The following is a 14,705-nucleotide window of genomic DNA, read 5'->3' on the forward strand; positions in this document are numbered from 1 at the left end:
AGCAAAGGTATAGAGTGGTTTGCCATTTCCTTCTCCAGCTCATTTTATAGATGTGGGAAACTGAGGTAAATAGGATTCAGTGACTTGCCAGGGTCAGAGCTAATGGTTTTCTGAGGATGAATATTCACTAGGGTAGATGAATCTTCCCAACTGCAGGTCCTGTGTCTTAATCACTGCACCACTTACCACTTGCCTTTTTGGTTCCTATATCCCCCCAAAAAGATTTCTCCCAAACATCACTTTTTACTCCTCTCCACACTGTCATATAGAAAAGCAATGAACTAGTGTCAAAAGTGACCACTGGTCTTTTATTGCTGAAAGGAGTGAAAAAGTTGCCAGTTTTGAGTCAGAAAATAAGGAGATAATATCTTTATCATCTTCTGCAACATGTATACAGATAGCCATCAATTAGCCTAGGATACCTGTGAAGATTTGGGTATCTTGGGTAAAAAATGCAATCTATAACACTTTCAGAGACATTTCAAGCATACAAACATGTTTCCTAAAAAATTTGTTCTTGAAAAAAAAACATCTACCTCATAGCTCTTATTCTGGGCTGAGATGTCATCCTCTTCCAATCTGCCCTATGCTACATCCTCTATATCAGGATTTCCTAAATTTTTTTCTACTCACAAACCCCTTACTAACTGAAAATCTTTTACATGACATTGATATAAAAATAGGTATATAAATTAAACATTTACTGATAATAAATCATAATTTCTCAACTCCCTTATTCAGTTACATGATTCCATATGTTTAGAAGTTTTACTTTATATCATCCTTCAGAGATGATAATTCTTTATACTATGTCAATAAAATCACAAATGAAAACAGAGCTAAAGAGCGACTTATACATTGTGTTTTGCTCAGTTGTTTTCAAGCATACCTGGCTCTTTGTGACTCCCATTTGGGATTTTCTTGGCAAAGACATTGGGGTAGCTTGCCATTTCCTTCACCAGCTCATTCTACAGATAAGAAAAATGTCTTGCCCAAGGTCACATTGCTAGTAAGTGCCTGAAAGTCACATTTGAGCTTAAGCCTTCCTGACCTCACTATATCTATTGTAACACCTAGTTGTTCCTGCTTTTAAATTAGATCCCAGAATTGTAAAATTACCCTTTGGTATTCCTAAATATTCTTCCCTTAAATACTGTAACTACACATAATTTTCAGGAACTGTTGTTCCAGGAACTCAGTGAAGACCTTTAAATATTGATCTAGTTGCCACACCTTTCTAAATGTCACCTTCAAAGTCCTAGCATGAATAAATACGTTATTTAAAAGTTTAACTTAAATGCCTTTCCAAATATTGCTTAGAAGACTTCTTAGAAGACTCAATCAATAATAATAAACTATACCAAACAATAAGAGGACATGTCAATGTAAAAAGATTAAGTACACTGAGTTTCTCCTTCACTTATTTACCAAGGTCCTAATACAAGGTTATAAAAGGATAGCACATACAAAAAAAAACAAACAAACAAACAAAAAAAAAAAAAAAAACTAGCTAAAAAAAGTGACTAATACATGAGATAAACTGGAGTGTTTTTTTTTAATCTTTCCAAAATTAAATGGATAAATAGATTTTTTTTTTTAATTCTAAAATTTCAAGGAATGAAATATGAGTGCACAGGTAATCTCTCTAGAGTAAGGCACTTTTATCCAGCACTGTCCTGGTGGGCTTTTCTACCTAAATTCATTTTTATGGTTCCAAATTTGTAAAGTGCGCATTTTTTTTCCAATAGAAATCTTTCTAAAAATATACTGCTAGGGTAGGTAGATGGATAGAGCACCAGCCTTGAAGTCAGGAGGACTGGAGTTCAAATTTGAGCTCACACATTTAACACTTCCTAGCTGTGTGACCCTGGGCAAGTCACTTAATCCCAATTGCCTCAGCCAAAAAAAAAAAAATTTAGAATTAAAATTAAATAAATAAAAATATATTGCTTATTGTATTGCCTTTTAAAACAGAAGTTACTAAATATTTATATCCTTTTCATGATGATTCAGGATCATCTTTAGGTGACTTAATTGTATACCATGTTATAATATAATGTCCCTATAATAAATGTCCACTAGATTGTTATACTTTTTCAGTTCTTGTGATTTTCTTTTTTGCTTTTCTTGCTACCATCAGCTGTTACCTCTTCCTTCCTTTTATGGACCTTCCTCAAGTAGTTGATCTCTCCTCATTTTCTAATTTGGTTTTTATAGATTGCTGTGAACTGGGTAAATGAATAAATAAACTTGTTATAATTACATCTAAAATAAGAGAATATAGCATCTGAATGAGGATATGCTAAGCCTTCCCAGGAACAAAGTATACAAAATTTCATTAGTGGTAGGAATCTTATAAAATTATTTTTGGCTGTTTGGAGGCTTGTTTTCATTTTTTTTAATAGCTTAAAACTAAACTAAGATTTTGGGAATATACTATATACTATGATATAGAATTTGCCAAATCAGGGCACTTCAAATGAGTTATCTGTTACTCTATAAGGAAATTATGTAGAATTTCCAAGGCACATAGAATATTTTGCAGTTTATAACTGAAGGTATATCAGCCAATCTAAACTTCTTCATAAATTCTGCAGCCATTTAGAATATATCTAGATATCTCCTAAACCTCTTTCTTTGCCTCATTTCCTTTCTATTCATCTGTAAGATGGGAATAAAAAGTGGTTAGGAGGAGATAAAGTGTGTGGAATTTAAATGTTTCTAGAAATTTTATTATTTAGTGTCAATTTGCTTGAATAGTAGACTCATTTGGACATGCTTATAACAGTAGCAATAAACATTGCTAGATGAATCTCAGAAAAATCAATGCCTTGCCCTTGGTCACATTCTCAGTCACTATCAAAAAAGGCAGGATTAAGATACGAGTTTGACTGATTCCATACCTAAATGTGATATATAATACACTGAATTATTCTCTCTGTACTGAAGGGAGAATAAGGCATGATGAAATAAAAGAATATATTGGTCTAATAGACTAGTGATGGAGAGAGCCATCTGCAGCCAGCGAGAGGACTATGGGGACCAAATGTGGATCACAACATAGTATTTTCACCTTTTTATTATTGTTTGATTGCTTTTTTTTCTTTCTTATTTTCCCCTTTGATATGATTTTTCATGTGGAAATATGTTTAGAAGAACTGTACATGTTTATTCTATATTGGATTACTTGCTGTCTAGGGGAGGGAGAAGATGGAGAGAGGAAAAATTTAGAACACAAAGTTTTGCAATGGTGAATGCTGAAAACTATCTTTGCATGTATTTTGAAAATAAAAAGCTATTATTTTTTTAAAAAGCAAAAAAAACCTGAGCATAACTATTATAAATAGGTTTTCACCTATGAAGACTATATTTTTCTTGACTTTCAGTGAAATCAAAAGATAGAAAAATTTTGCTGAAAACTATCTCCATTAAAAATTTACTAAAAAAATTTTTTAAAGAGTATATTGAGTACAATATAAAAATCTTTTCTCAGCATAGGTAAAGATCCTAAATGGAGGATTACTATAATAATTGGGCAATAGGTACAGTATTGGATTATTGTTGTTGTATTTGGTTTGTGTCTCAAATGCATTCTTACATTATGCAGAAGCAGCTACACAGTTCAGTAAAATTCAGTCTCAGACACTTAGTAACTTCATGACCCTGGTAATTCACTTGGCTTCCTTCAGCCTAATTTCTTCATCTGCAAATGGACATGATGATAATAATAACACCTATTTGTCATGGTTGTTGTGAAAGTAAAGGTTTTTGTAAACTATTTTACAAACCTTCAAGTACCATGTAAATATTTGGTGTTTATTATTATTATTATTATTATTATTATAAATAGTAAACTCACATTTACTGTCAATTTAATGGAGAGTAAAATACAAAAAGAATATAAAGTGTAGTTCCTACTTTGGAGAAATTTACTATCTGCTTAAGATAAGAGGACAAAGCAAGTTTAAAAAGTGAGAGCTAAGCAATATTCCAAAACAATCTACTTCATAACAACTAAATCTAGTGACAACTGAATAATATTAAAGAGATCTTTGAGCTCCTAACTGGGTTTGCAGAGCCACATGTTGACTAAATGAAGGAGTAAAAACTTTAAAAATATCTTCAAGTATCCACTTTCAACCCTAGTTCTGCTCCCTCTACACCTGTTATATATCTCATCCTCCCTCACTTTCCATCTCTCTCTGAACTAAGTCATATTCATAGGCCCATTCCTAATTCTATCCTAACACTGCCTTCTGGATAACTGCTTAGGATTCATTTACTCTTGTCAGACACAATCCTAAAGACCTCTGATATGGAGGACAAATAGATGATGTCTCCTACGAGCCAAAGAATGATATTGAGTATGAGGATTATGGAAAATCATATGCAATAAGCTCAGAACTACTTGGGTTGTTGTTGTAGGAGCAAGTAGGTAATACAGTAGCTAGAGAATACCAGCCTGAAACCAGGAAGACCTGAATTCAAATGTGACCTCAGTTACTAGCTGTGTGACACTGCATAAGTTACTTCATCTTATTTGTCTCAGTTTCCCCATATGTAAAATGAGCTAGAGAAAAAAATGGCAGATCTCTCCAGTATCTCAGCCAAGCAAACTCCAAATGGGATCATGAGAAATCAGATATGAAATGATAAAACAACACTTGGTTTGTGTGGCTTAAAAGCTAATGGGGTCTAGTCTTTTTTTTTCATTTTATGAGCCACATTTTCTAAGATAACAGGAAAGAGATTCAAGCACCAGTCAGACCAATCTCATCTCTTTGGTGGACTGATGCCATTGGGTTACAACTGAGCTTCCTGAATTTATTATTATTTATTATTCTATATCTCTCTTTAATAGCTCAACAGCTTACTTGCCATTCCCCATACTCAACATTCTCCTTTGAGTCATTGATCTATTGGGCTGGAGGAGTCTTCAAAGTTTAATCCCTTTATCTTATAGGTATAGAAACTAAGATGAGGGAGCTAAGTATCTCTCTGGCCTGAAATGCGCAAAGTCTTACTTCTGCTTAGTATTAGCCCCAATTCACCTTAAGTGCTAAGTCCTCCAGGAAGCTCATGCTGATTGAGTTGCCAAGACCTTTGTCTTCCTGACTCGAGCACTAACCCAATTCCAAAGTTACCCTGTATTATTTTATAAATCTTTGGTATTTAATTTTTGATCCAGATATTGTTTTCCCTCTAGTAAAAACACTGCCATCCCCTCACACACATTCTCACTTTATATTTCCAAACCTCAAACAGTGGTTAAGGACTTAAGTAAATGTTTGTGGAATGCATGAATGGTGCTTTGGCTTTATACCTTCAGCTTTCAATGACTATGTGTTGATGACATTTTCCCCCCATTTTAGTTCATGGAATCCTAATTTGGCATAGATATAATGGATGCATGTATATGTATATATATGCATATCTATATCTATATCTATATACATAAACATTATTAAGCACTTACCATATGCCAGTCAAACACTGTATTAACTGCTGATTCAAATAAAGTCATTACTCTCATAGAACTTATATTTTAACAGCAAAAGACAAAATGGGAAAAGTATAGGGTGGAAAGGGCAGGTGAAGTGGCAGCCTGCTTTAGGGCAATAGAAGAAGGCTCACCTATCAGAACTCAGAGTTGGAGGAGGGGTCCTCAGGGTCCAAGAAACTAGCAATGCTTAATAAATGCTTGTTAGCTGACCAATTAACCAGGCTAAAAATATTTACTGAATAGCTGTTCTGTGCAACTGCCCTTGGGTCTTTCTAGAATGGAATAGAGATTTCTGGTTAAGTTAGTATTTTAATAAGCTAAGAATTGCTAAATACATGTACATATATGTAGATGTATATCTATTTATTACATATTGATTACTAATTTTCAAAGAACTAGCATGCAAAAATATATTGAATAAAAGTTTTAAAAAGTTGAAAAAAACTTATTCATGTTTCCAAAATATTTTCTTGAAATGCATTATCTCACTTGATTCCTACAATAATTGTGATATAGAGAATATGGTTTAAAGGTTTTTGTTATTGAGTCATTGAGTTTTTTTATTAAAAGCTTTTTATTTTCAAAACATATGCATATACAATTTTCAACATTCACTCTTGCAAAATCTTATGTTCCAAATTTTTTCTCCCTCCCTTTCCCCCCTCCTCTGGATGGCAAATAACTCAATATATGTTAAATATGTGCATTTCTTCTATACATATTTCCACATTTTTCATGCTGCACAAGAAATATCAGATCAAAAAGGAAAACAATGAGAAAGAAAACAAAAAGCAAATGAATAACAACAAAAAGTGAAAATGCTATGTTATGATCCACACTCAGTCCCCACAGTCCTCTCTCTGGGTGCAGATGGCTCTCTTCATCACAAGTCCTTTTGGAACGGGCCTGAAGCACCTCATTGTTGAAAAGAACCCAGACCATCAGAATTGGTCATCATAAACACATGTTGCTGTATACCTTTTCCTGTCATTTTAAGCAATCTGAGAGGTGTATAGTGGTATCTCAGAGTTGTCTTAATTTGCATTTCTCTGATCAATAGTAATTTAGAGTTTTTTCCCATGACTAGAAATGGTTTTTAATTTCTTCATCTAAAAATTGTCTGTCCATATCCTTTGACCATTTATCAATTAGAGAATGGCTTGTATTCTTATAAATTTGAAATATTTTAGAAATGTGGCCTTTATCAGAACCCTTGTAAAAAAAATTTCCTGGTTTACTTCAGTTATGTCTAACTCTTCATGACCTCATGTGTTTTCTTGGCAAAAATACTGCAACGGTTTGCCATTTCCTTCTCCAGCTCATTTTATAGACGAGGAAACTGAGGCAAACAGAGTGAAGGGGATCACACTATTACTAAGTATCTGAGGCTTCATTTGAATTCAGGAAGATGAATCTTCCTGACTCAGATCTGGCACTCTTATCCAGTATATTTCTTTATTATCCTAGATCTTTTTCACTTCAACAAGATTACACTGGAGTATCTAATACCTTTCTACTGAACAATTCAGGCTGCAGATTGAAAGCCCTACATGCCTTTGTTGCCAGTCTCCATGAGCCCAAAATTCACCACCTGGTAGGTGACTTAGTGATAAGCCTCACTACTCTTGGCCAAGGTCATCCTCAGACAATGGGCACACAGTCCACTGCTGCCCTTGAACATTTTCCAACTTGAAAGGCCCTTCATCTGTTTCACTGAAATGACCTTTGAGAGGTCAGGTTCATCTCAATGAAGTAAACAAGCTTTTATTTAATGCCTAGAACTGAGCTAAGTGCTGGGGATACAAACTTAAGAGACCTTGCTCTCAAGGACTTTCCATCCTTCTGGAGGTATATGAGATATTTACAAAAGAGTTTGTTGTTCATCTGTTTTTCACTCATGTCCAACACTTTGTGACCCCTTTTTAATGTTTTCTTAGCAAAGAGTAGTTTATTATTCCTTTCTGCTTATTTGATAGATAAGAAAACTGAAGCATATTGGGTTAAGTGATTTGCTCAGGGTCACACTGCCAGTAAGTATCTGGGGCCAGATTTGAACTTCCCTTCTCCAAGTCCAGTGCTTTATGGCACCACCTAGCGTCCCACAAAAGAGCACATGCAGAAAATATAGAAAATAAATATACAGTCTTGGGGTTAGGACTAATAATTGAGGGAGTCTGAAGGAAAGGTATCTTGAAGGAAGTATTACTTGCAGTAAGCCTTGATGGGAGCCAGGATTCCAAGAAGTGGAAATTATATGGGAGAATATTTCAGCATACGTGTGAAAGAATATACTTGTAAAGAACATTTAAGGAGGCTAGTCAAGCTAGAACACAGAGATTGTGAAGGAGAATAAAATGTAATTAGTCCAAGTAAAAGAAAAAAAAATCTAGTCAGAATGTACAAGACTTTAAAAGCCAAACAAAAGAATTTTTACTTTCTCCTGAGGACAAAGGAACTGAGGTTTCTTGGACTGGCGATTAACATGGTCAAATTTATCCATTTAAGAATATCAGTTTGGCCATTTTCTAGAGAATAGATTAGAGAGGGAAGATACTCTTGGATAAAGGGAATGTATGTATTTTATTTACAATGCTATCCAGGTGACAGGTGGTTGTGGTGTGAGTGGAAAAAAGGTAGTGGATATGAGGTCAAGGAAGTGGAACCTTTAAGACATAACTGACTGGATCAGAGGGAAGGGTAATGGAAAGAGTCAAGGGACCTTGGTGACAAGAAGAATGTGCCTTAGACAGAAACAGGGAAAATTAGGGGGAAGGGAAAGAGAAAGACTTCTGATTTGGACATGAGGAGTTGTATCCACTCGTGGAATGTTCTGGAGGAACTGTCAAGCAAGAGCTGGAGAAATGAAGGCTGAATATGTAGATCTGGAAGTCATCTATATTAGGAGAGAGGAAGGAAACAGAGATTTTTAAAATATTTATCGTGTGCCAGGTACTCTACTAAGCACTTCACAAATACCCCATTTCATCCTCACAACAGTTTACAAGAGAGGAAACTGAGGCAGACAGCACTCTGGTCAGTTGATAGCTCAGAGTCATGGTTAATATCTGAAGGCTGGCTTTGAATTCAGGTGTTCCTGACTCCAGGACCAGTGCTCTGTATCCACAGTGCCACTTACTTGCCTCTAATCACCAAGAGAGAAGAGAGGAGAGGGCCCAGAACATAGCCCAGGGGTAAACTTGACCACACAGGGAAGGGGAAGGATGATGAATCTGTACAAGAGGCTGACAGGTAGCGAGACAGCCACATTAGAGCCTGAGCAAGAAAGCAGAGCATGTGAGAAAGAAGGGGTGGATGGGGTGCCTGTCATAGTGGACAGGTTAGCATGGTTAGAACAATCTTGGTTCAAGTCTCAACTCTGACACATAGCAGCTACATGACCCTGGGGAAGCAATTTAACCTCTAAATGCTCTCAAGCTATTTATCCAGGCAAGTTTCTAAATGGGGGAGAGGTACATTAGGTACATTAGGTACATTAGGCAATGGCGCTTCCTCATTACAAGCTGCCTGCACACTGACAAAATCACAGATTTGGAGAATAAATTTGGTAAATAATGCCACAAAGATTTATTAAGTCCCTGAAATGTGCTTGGTACTCAAAGTCATAGGATTGTAGCTCTAAAACTGGAGGGGGATTCTGATAAAGGCTTCATTTCTAAAATGTATAGAGAATAGATTCAGATTTATAAAGAATATAAGCCATTCTCCAATTGATAAATGCTCAAAAGATATGAACAGATAACTTTCATATGAAGAAATTAAAACCACTTCTAGTCATATTAAAAAAAAAAAAGCTCTAAGTCACTATTGATCAGAGAAATGTAAATAACTCTGAGGTACCACTACAAATTTCTCAAGATTGGCTAAGATGACAGGAAATGATAATGTTGGAGGGGATGTGGGAAAACTGGGACACTGATACATTGTTTGTGGACTGTGAACAAATGCAGCCATTCTGGAGACCAATTTGGAACTATATGCAAAGGACTATCAAACTCTGCATAATTTTTTGATCCAGAAGTGTCTCTACTGGACCTGTATCCCAAGGAGATCATAAAAAAGGGAAAGGGATCCACCTGTGCAAAAATGTTTGTAGCAACCATTTTTTAATGGCATGAAACTGGAAACTGAGTGGTTGCTCATCAAAAAATGGCTGAATAAGTTATGATATATGAATGTTATAGAATATTATTGTTCTATAAAAAATGATTAGCAGGATGATTTCAGAAAAGCCTGGAGAGACTTACATGAACTGATGCTGAGTGAAATGTGCAGGACCAGGAGATCATTATATACTTCAACAACAATACTATATGATGACCAATTCTGATGGATGTGGCCCTCTTCAACAATGAGAGGGACCAAAGCAGTTCCATTTGTTCAATAATGAAGAGAACCAGCTATACTCAGAGGAAAAACTCTGGGAAATAAGTATGAACCACAACATAGTATTTCCACTCCCTCTGTTTTTGTTCACTTGCTTTTTTGATTTCCTTCTCAGGTTATTTTCACCTTATTTCTAAGTCCAATTTTTCTTGTGCAGCAAAATAACTTCATGGATATGTGTGTGTGTATATTATATATATATATGCATATATATATATATATATATATATATATATATATAGTATTTAACATATACTTTAATATATTTAACATGTATTAGTCTACCTGCCATCTAGGGGAGGGGGTGGGGGGAAGGAGGGGAAAAGTTGGAACAGAAAGTTTTGCAGTTGTCAATGCTGAAAAATAATCCATGCATATATCTTGTAAATAAAAAGCTATAAAAAAAAAGAAAGGCCTGGAGAGACATGAACTAATACTGAGTGAAGTGAGTAGAACCAAGAGAACATCATACACAGCAACAAGATTATATGAAGATCAACTGTGATGGATTTGACTCTTTTCAACAATGAGGTGATTCAGGCCAATTCCAATAGACTTGTGATGGAGAGAGCCATCTGTACTCAGAGAGAGGACTGGAACTGAGTGGGGATCACAACATAGCATTTCACTCTTTTTGTTGTGGTTTGCTTGAATTTTGTTTTTTTCTTATTTTTTAACTTTTTGATCTGATTTTTCTTGTGCAGCATAATAATTGTAGAACTATGTATGGAAGAATTGTACATGTTTAACATATATTGGATTAGTTGCTGTCTAAGAGAGAGGGTGGGGGAAGGGAGTGAGAAAAATTTGAAACACAAGGTTTTACAAGGATGAATGTTGAAAACTATCTTTCCATGTATTTTGAAAATTAAAAGCTATTACATAAAAAAAAAATCCAAGGTACCTCAGCTGGCATCTCTTTTCTTTATAGACTTCTTTTTACAGATAAGAAAATTGAGGGTTGACTTATTCAAAGTTATGCAGAAATAGTATCAGAGATGGGATTCAAAGATAAAAAAAATGAGCCAGTCTTTTTTCCTCAGAGTTTGAAATATAATGGGGGTGGGATACTAGACACATACATAAATAAATAGTGCAACATAAGAAAAAAAAAAGACATCAATGAAACGAGCAAATCTGATTGGGAAAAGACCACTTGCAGCAGGAGTAGGGGGGAAAAAACTCATGAAAGAGCAGTAGGCAGCCTGAGCTCTGAAGCAGAAGTGAGGAAAGAGTTTCTTCTAAGTAAAGAAGTTTGTGCTAATGCACAAACAAAAGTTTAGAAGTTATAAGGTAAAGAAAACACTACTAATGGATACACTTTTCCATATTACTTTAACAATAAACTCATAATTTATTCATTTTGGCAGAATACTATGCAGTAAAACTCTTAATTCATCACTCCAAACTTTTCCTCAGGAGACGAACTAATTCAGAACCCATCAGCATAGATGAGCAGTGTAAATTACTGTTTTCAGCATGCATTACTTTGCACTTATCCACAAAGGATTGCATCTAGTAGTTTGAGATCAGTTGTGTCTCATAATTCCCATCATCTTCCAAGTAGACCCTTTTTAGAAAGCTCATTACTACTGCTATTTGGCTCTGCTCTGGGAAAAAGTGGATTTTTACAGCTTCCAGACTCTATCCTGCCCACAAGTCCTTAATTAGTTAGCCTTAATGTTTATTTCCCCTCCCCATGTAAAACATTCACTATATTTTTTTGCAACAAAAATCCCTTTTGTTCGATATCTACATTATCACTTTAGCATAAAGTATTATCACTGTTTTATTCAGTAGCAATTCAATTCCATCAAAATTTATCCACTTAAGAATCAAATTTCTGCCAGGTAAACAATTTCAAGAATATCACAAGCACTATGATTTTCCTTAATGACAGTTCAAATAAATGAGATAATCTCACATTTCATTTCTCTTCCCCTTAACTATTTGCATTTCTCACTAGATATATTTTTAGTCCTCCCTTCCTCCCCACTAGGGAGGGCAGAGGTAAATGGGAGGTGATGAACAGATACACCAGTAAAATAACACTGTGAGAGGAAATAGCTTGTATCCATTCCCTTTTGAAAACTAGCCATGGAATGGATGGAAATCCCTGATTAGTGCACAAGTCAGAAAGCAATAGGCTCCTGATAAATTCGAGCCTCAATCTGGGGCTTTGGGGGTTTACTCTCCCCTCTCCTATAGCTGTTGCCTTTTCCCTGGTTGGTTTTGTTTTGAAAGTTACACATTTTCTAGCAAGGCACTAATGGTAAACTGTAGACACAATCACAGTGGAGAAAACGAGAAATACAGGAAATGGTTCTGGGATGGGGGTAGAGGGAGTGGAGGAAAAGTCTTTACTTTAACCCATGTCCGCACTTTCTCCCGCCCCCTTCCCCTTGGAAAGTTATCATCTCCAGTTGTTAAAAATCTCGATCCTCCTGAAATAACCCTACACGTTTGGGTTGGGGGGAAATTGTGAGAATCTTTTAGTATTTCCAAGTTCAAAGAACTCTGGACCGCTAAATGGAAAAAAAGCAAGCAAGCAAGCAAGCAAGCATGTGCTTAAATAAATCCAGAAACACACACACATTCGCCTTTCAGTCCTTTACCCAGGCTGAACCCACAGAGACAATCAGCCCAGATGTGGTCTGCCCCACCTCCACGCCCATCTTTTTCCATCCCGCAACTCCTCCATACCCACCCCCATCACACCGCTTCCCACAAAAATGCAGCCGGGGCGTTTGTAGCAGGCGCGACTGAAACCCCCACATAATACTGTAGGAAAAGGCGCAGGCATCCAACCTCAGCTGGGTGTTCGGAGCGCCCAGAATGGACCAACGCGGCCATCCGAGATGAGCGCAAGGAGCACCAGCCCACTGAAAGCACGCACCCAACCGCAACCTCCAGAGCCCAAGAGGAGCGGCGGGCGGGCCGGACTGATCTCCCTCCCTCCAGCATCCCCGGGGAAAGCGGTTCCAGGAACCTTTTTTTTTTTTTTCCCTCTTGCAGGCAGTAGCAGCCAGAGCCAAGGACAGAAGAAGCTGCTTCCTTCCCATTCTCACTAACCCTCCGGCCCCTACTCCAGGCCAAAGAGAGCTCCCTGAGGTTTCAGCAGAGGGATTCCCCCTCTACCCTTCCTCCACTTTTCTCTCAACCCAGGTTTCCGAGTAGGAGGGAAGCAGCTTTGAGAGAATGAAACTCCGGAGAAAGCCCGCCCGCAATAAAGGACTCAGTAGCCGCTGTCCTGCATCTCCACTTTTTGCTAGATTTGGGCCCGCCACCGGCTGTTCTCCCGGCACCGCCGCCTCTCTTCCAGACAAGCTTTTCTTGCCAAGCCCCCCAAATTAAATCAGAGAAATAAACCGCTTTCGGGGGGGGCGAAGAGGAGGAACAGAGAGGTGCTCCCTGCCCGGCCAAAGAAGCCTAAGGCTCTCTACCCATGCCCCTTCTTCTCCCGGACTGGCCGGCGAATGAATGGAGTTGACCCCCCAATTCCTTTTCCCCACTTACCCGCCCGCCCAGAGCAGAATGAGAGCTGCCGCTCTCCTTGCTGGGAAGTTGGCCGCCAACTAAGCCCACGGGGCTCGGACCCTGGGCCGGGAAGTGGCCCGGGACTTCGCCAACAAGCCTTTTCTTCCCGTTACGCCTCTTTCCCACCTCGCTCTTGGCCCGGTTGGCCGCTAGTCTCGGGACTGTAAAGTGGAGGAGGGACGAGGAAAGGAGGAGGAGGCAACAGGATTGGGGAGGGGAAAGAGGGGTCGACAGAGTTTGGGGGAGGAGAGGAACCGAGGTTTAATGCTAAAAGAGCTCTAACCTCCACCACCACGGAGGCCCAGAGAGGCAGAGAGCAACCGAGCCTCAGTGTTCAGGATTGGCCAGAGGCTGACTCTCTCTCCATTCACCAGGGTCTTGCCTCCCAGCTCCTTTTCTCCAGCTCTGCAGACAGTCCCCTAGAAACCCGGGAGGGGGGCGTGGTGTCCCGGTGGGAGGGGCGGAGAGAGCTGAAGGGGGTTCTCCTCTGGGGGCGGGGCAGTTGGGAGGAACAGAAAGGAGGGGCCAACGGGGGCTCAGAGGGAGATGTACAGGGGAAAGGGGGGCGGAGAGCCAAAGATCTGGGCAGGGGGAAGGGATAGAGTGGAGAAAAGAGAGGTCCTGGCTGGCGGGAAGGGACCGAGGGGATGTCCTAAGGGAGGTGGGGGCAGGGGAGAGAGGTGTGTCTTGCAGAGAAAGGGAGTGTGTTGCAGAAAGGGGATCCCGAAGAGGAGGGGCAAAGGAACCCAATGGAGTGCAGATTAGCCCGGGACTGGAAAGCCTGGGAGCGCTCGCTGGGAGGGCATCTGTGGGTCAGGCAGAGGGGTGGTAAGAAGGAGGAACGGAGCTGGTTGGTATGTGGAGTGGTCATCACTCCCAGGTGCCCCTGGGGCTCAAGAACTAAAGGTTGGGCTATCTGGGGGTTTAAAAGCTGGCCCACTAACTTCAGGAGTCCCGGGAAGGAATACGCCTGGGCTAGACCCGACTGGGGGAATCCCCCGGGAGCGCAGAAGTAGTTTCAGACCAACTCTCTCACGAGAGCAAGAGCGAACTCCAAGCTGCAGAATAGCCAAGCCGAGTTCCGGCCAGTGGCGCCGGCTAGGGAGGACAGAGGGGCGGAGTCCCGGGGCCCCTCCCCAATGCCCGAATGGTGGAGGCAAGGGGGGGGGGGGAGCCCAGAGCTGGACGAGAAGATGTGCCAGCTTCGATCCCTGAGCCAAAGGGTGACATCTGGGAAGTAACAGGGTCCACCGACAGTAGA

At 39.1% G+C, this 14,705-nt stretch overlaps 1 protein-coding gene across 6 annotated transcripts in view; it reads right to left on the reverse strand.

The window, feature by feature from the left end:
• LHFPL2 (LHFPL tetraspan subfamily member 2) overlaps positions 1–13,982 on the reverse strand; it is a 224,969-nt gene extending 210,987 nt beyond the window's left edge. For 4 of the 6 annotated variants that reach the window (XM_074282341.1, XM_074282338.1, XM_074282343.1 and 1 more), the window contains exon 1: positions 13,424–13,982. The gene's annotated coding sequence lies outside the window, so the exon portion shown is untranslated. The remainder of the gene's footprint in view (positions 1–13,423) is intronic. The other 2 variants (XM_074282339.1, XM_074282342.1) reach the window with 1 other exon arrangement.
• Positions 13,983–14,705: the final 723 nt, after the last annotated feature.

The sequence above is a fragment of the Sminthopsis crassicaudata genome, chromosome 1, assembly GCF_048593235.1.
Source record: "Sminthopsis crassicaudata isolate SCR6 chromosome 1, ASM4859323v1, whole genome shotgun sequence".
In the NCBI taxonomy this organism is placed as follows: domain Eukaryota; kingdom Metazoa; phylum Chordata; class Mammalia; order Dasyuromorphia; family Dasyuridae; genus Sminthopsis; species Sminthopsis crassicaudata.